This window comes from Orycteropus afer, unplaced genomic scaffold (assembly GCF_000298275.1).
Source record: "Orycteropus afer afer isolate SDZICR_OR568_19922 unplaced genomic scaffold, OryAfe1.0 scaffold00218, whole genome shotgun sequence".
NCBI lineage: Eukaryota > Metazoa > Chordata > Mammalia > Tubulidentata > Orycteropodidae > Orycteropus > Orycteropus afer.
In genome coordinates this window covers 2,797,642-2,802,641 of record NW_006921805.1, presented here as the reverse complement: position 1 = coordinate 2,802,641, position 5,000 = coordinate 2,797,642, and the positions used below count along the sequence as shown (strand labels likewise).

The 5,000-nt window shown below is 36.9% G+C and overlaps 1 protein-coding gene across 1 annotated transcript in view; it reads right to left on the bottom strand.

The window, feature by feature from the left end:
* Nucleotides 1-5,000, bottom strand: part of CNOT10 (CCR4-NOT transcription complex subunit 10) — a 104,111-nt gene that overhangs the window by 16,115 nt on the left and 82,996 nt on the right. The gene's annotated exons all lie outside the window — the stretch shown is intronic.

Here is a 5,000-nt window from a genome sequence, read left to right as displayed (position 1 = left end):
CACAACTTAGCTATTTACCTTTTTAGCTTCTAATCAATTCACACTCCCCTACTCCAACCCAGTACCCAACAAAGTAATCTCTTGGAGTTACAATTTACATTGTAATTAATGGCCTAGTGAACACTTATTTCCACAGAATATTTATTTTAATGGCCTGGAAATAAAGTGATAGGAGATGTTATTCTTTCTACATATGTTTACAATTTTCTTAAGAAATACAATTAACTTACTAAAGCCCATTTTAGCTCAGCTTACTAATAGGTGTTCCTCCTCTGAACACACTAAGACGTCTACTGTTTTTGCTGCTAAGCAGCGGCATTATCAAGAGTAACTAAGAACATTTCATTCACATAGCTACTGTTATTTGAAATTAATATTCAAGGGAAAAATGAATTGAATGAACACATGTGAAGATAAAATTTAAGTTACACTGATTCTGCTAAGTTTGGGTTGGAAACCCAATTTTCTATTTGGTTTTCTACTTAAAGGGCAGCTCATTTAAAATAAGGCTAAAGATTTTACACTAATAGATCTCTTGAAGGTTAAATATCTGTTCCACAAAGCAATCTTAAACCCCTGTCAGAAATGAGGTTTGAATGGCTGACCACAAAGGACCCAACTCTGATACAGGGTTCTGAGACATGTTTACAAATTATAATACATACGCATATCACTAAATGCATGTAGGCTGTAATCTTAGTCTAAGAAAGAATGTAACCATCATATCACCAGAGTTTTCAAGTGTTCTGAAATCCTGACTAGAAATAGCTGTTCTGGTCAAAGCACACAGCTGGGCAAATTCTAGTCTGCTGTTTCCTTTCCCTAGTTGCTGGAATCTTAGAAAATTATCCACTAAAAGAAAAGGAGCAACCCAGAAAAGGAAGGAGAAGGCACAAGGAAATTGAGGTTTATGGCCTCAGGCTACAATAATAAGCCTGAAAGACTGACTAATGCAATTCCTTGTTTTCTCAATGTAGAAGCTGAGATCCAAAGTGATTAAATACAATCTCTAGTTTAGCATCTCTGATTAAAGTCAGAACTACATTGAACACTGCAGACTCCCCATCCATTACTCTTCCCATTCTACCACACTGCTTCTGTATCAATTCACAAGACCTTTCTAAAAATAAAGTCTATAGAAAAGGTTGCATTGTGATTATGTCTAAATTCTATGAGTACAAAGGGAGCTCTGGTGGTGTAGTGCCTAAGGCATTTGACTGCTAACCAGAAGGCTGCTGGTTCAAACCCACCAGCCACTCCTCAGAAGGAAAGTTGGGCAATCTAACCAATACCCAATACTGCCTTGGAAACGCAAGGAGGGGACACTATGAGTCGGATTCGACTTGAGGGCAGTGAGTTTGGTTGGTTTTTGGTTTTATGAATACAAAACATGGGCACTGTAACCCTCTTTACAAGGAAGAAGAGAAAATTTAATCTCAACACTAGAAATCGAAATTTTGTTAAAGTATATCATTTAAAATCCGAACTGTGTTCACTGAAGAGAGTAATTTCACAGCAGCCAAGTGCATTTCTAAAAGGATTTTCCTGACAAGCCTTCTGTCAGTATTCCTAGGTCTCTGTGAGCTAGCTTCACAAGCAAGGCTGCTTTGTGGTCACAACCCCTGAGGGGAAGTCCTCCCCAATGGAAGAATCGGGGGACTAGAGGGAGGAGTTGGCTAGTTATCTCCTATTTTCAGTGGTTAGCTTTGTGTGTTGAGATTAAAGTGCCTTAGTTTCTTCTTTTGGTTTATTTGTAGTTTTTAATCGTAATAATGGCAATGAATATTCATTCATTAAAAAAGTACACTGAGTGCCTACCATGTGCCAGATATTTATTGTTTATGAAGAAAAAATAAGAACTTTACGAGAATAAATCTTACCAGGAACACAAAAGATCTATACAAAGAAAATTAGAAAACACTACTTTAAGAAACTATACTGCCATTGAGTTGGATCCGACTCATAGTGACCTCTTCTTGGGTTTCCGAGGCGGTATCACTACGGAAATAGATTGCCTAACCTTCTTTCTGAGGTACGGCTCGTGGGTTTGAACCACCAGCCTTCTGGTTAGTAGTCAAATGCCTTAGGCACTATGCCACCAGAGCTCCTAAGAAACTATACAAGATCTAGATAAATGGAAGAATATACCATGTTCACGGAGAGGAAGAATGAACATTATGAAAATGTCAATACTACCCAAACAATCTATACATTCAATGCAATCCTGATCCACATTCCATCAGCATTCTTTAAAGACATGGAAAAACCAATCACTTATATGGAAAGGAAAGAGACCTCAGATAACCAAAGCACTACTGAAGAAGGACAAAGTAGGAGGTCTCATACTTCTGGATCTTAAAACCTACTACACAGCCACATTTGTCAAAACAGCCTGCTACTGGTACAATGACATAGTGTTGTGGAACAGAATTGAGAACTGAGAAATCGATCCATAGACCTACAGTCAGCTGATCTTTGACTAAGGGCCAAAATCCATTAAATGAGGAAGAGAGAGTCTCTTTCACAAATGGTGCTGACCAAGAAAGAAACACTGCAAAAATAAAAACAAACAAACAAAACAAAACAAAAAACCTGGTGCTGGCAAAAATGGATATCCATTTGCAGAAAAATGAAACAAGATTCATACCTCACACCATATACAAAAACAAACTCCAGATGGATCAAAGATTTAAATGTGAAATCTAAAAACTACAAAGTTCATCAACAAAAAAACAGGGGGCAAACTTAGGGGCCCTAATTTTTGTCATAAATAGACTCTCAAGCATAACCCAAGATGCACAAAAAGCAGAAGATAAACTAGATGATTGTTGTTGTTAGGTGCTGTAGACTTGGACCCGACTCATAGGGGCCCCTCCTTGGGTTTCTGAGGTGATATCACTACAGAAGTAGTTTGCTCAACCTTCCTTCCAACAAGTGGCTGGTGGGTTTGAACCGCCAGCCTTCTGGTTAGTAGTCAAGTGCTTCAGGCATAACTATATGATTGGGACCGTCTAAAAATTAAATTCTTACTTATGTGCATCAAAAGACTTCTCCAAAAGGGTAAAAAAGAGAACCTACAGAATGGGAAAAATATTCAGCAATGACATACTGGACAAAGGACTTATCTCTAAAATTTATAGAAAACTCCACCACCTCAACATCAAAAAGACAACAATCCAATTAAAAAAGGAGCAGAAAATATGAACAGACATTTCACCAAAGAAGATATTCAGGCAGCAACAAACAAATGAAGAAATGTTCACTATCATTAGCCATTAGAGAAATGCAAATTAAAACAACAATGAATACCACTTCACCCTAGCATTAATAGCAAAGTTCAACAAGACCGAAAATAACAAACGCTGGCGAGGATGTGGAGAGATTGGGACTCTCTTTTTTTTAATGCATTTTACTGAAACATAATTTATGTACAGTGAAATACACAAAACTAAAGCAACATGGGTCAATGTTTTTTTTTTTTTTGCAGTGTTCCTTCCCCTCCCCTCCCACTTCTGGCAACCAACAAAGTAAGTTCCCCTCCATATATAAACCTTTCCTTGACCTCCACAACAATGAAGCAATGCTATATTTGTCCTTCTGTGACTGACTTATTTCACTCAGCATAATGTCCTTTAAGTTTATCCATATTATGTGGTGTTTTGCAGACTCTACATTATTCTTTAGTGTTGCATAGCATTCCATTATGTGTATGTACCATAGTTTGGTCATCCACTCTTCCTCTATAAATCTTAGAAGTAAGTCCCTTGACAGAGACGAAATTAGCAGCAAAAATGAATTTGTTCCTGTCATTTTTGTTATGCGCTTTTTTGTGGTGTCGATTTCTTTGTTCCATATAATTCTCTATGCTGAGCTCGTTTTGTTTATGAATTGTATCATCATTTCCTTCATTGCTATTGTTTAAGTATTTGCTGAATATTTATGCTGGTCCTCTTTTTTGATGTGGAGGTTTATTTTTCTTTTAGGTTACCCTGTGATTTATAGTTTTATTTCCAAGTTTAGAACAGTCCGTTCTATCTTGCAGTTGTCTTAACTTCCCTACCATCTAGAAGTTCTGTAACAGCATAGTTTTTTCCCTCTTTTTGGTTTGTAGTTGTTCTCATTAGTTAATTGACGTCTCTGGTTTCCTGTTTACAAACTTGTAGGCTTCTTTACTTTGGATACATCCATAGCTGGGTTGGTTTCTGGGTTATATCATCACGTGTGTTAATTGTCAGTTGTTGTTGGCTGTTGCTGCTTCTCTGTCCAAAGGATTCCCTTTAGCATCTCTTGTAAGGTTGGTCTGGTTTGAACAAATTCCCTTAATTTCTGCTTATTTGGAAATGTCCTAATTTCACCATCATATTTGAGGGACAATTTTGCTGGTTACATAATTCTTGGTTGGAGATTTTTCACTTTCAGGGTTTTATATATACCATCCCATTGTCTTCTCGCCTGCATGGTTGAGAAATCCGAGCTTAGTCTTATTGGTTGCCCCTTGTAGGTAACTTTTTGTTTTTCCTGTGCTGCTCTCATGATTCTTTCTTCGCCTTTGGTTTTTAAGTTTGATGATGATATGTCTGGGTGATTTTCTTTTGGGGTCTATCCTCTTTGGGGTTCATTGGATGTCCTGAATGGGTATGTTTTTATCTTTCATCATACCAGGAAAATTCTCTTCCAACAAATCTTTGACAATTTTAATTTTTTCTGTGGTTTTATTTGTCTCTTCCTGTTCTGGAATTCTGATTACATGTACGTTACTCCTTTTGATGGTATCCCAGATGAACCTTAGGCTTTCTTCATTTTGTCTTGATCTTTTTTTCTGATTGATCCCTTTCCAAAAAAATATTCAGGTATTTGCCTTCAATCTCATCAATTTTGTCTTCCATTTCATTCAATTCTGCTCCTTTGCCCATTCAATGTCTTATCTATTTCTGAAAATTTAGTATTAATCTTCTGGATTTCTGTGTGTAGATTTTTGTATCATTTCTAATTTTTCATTT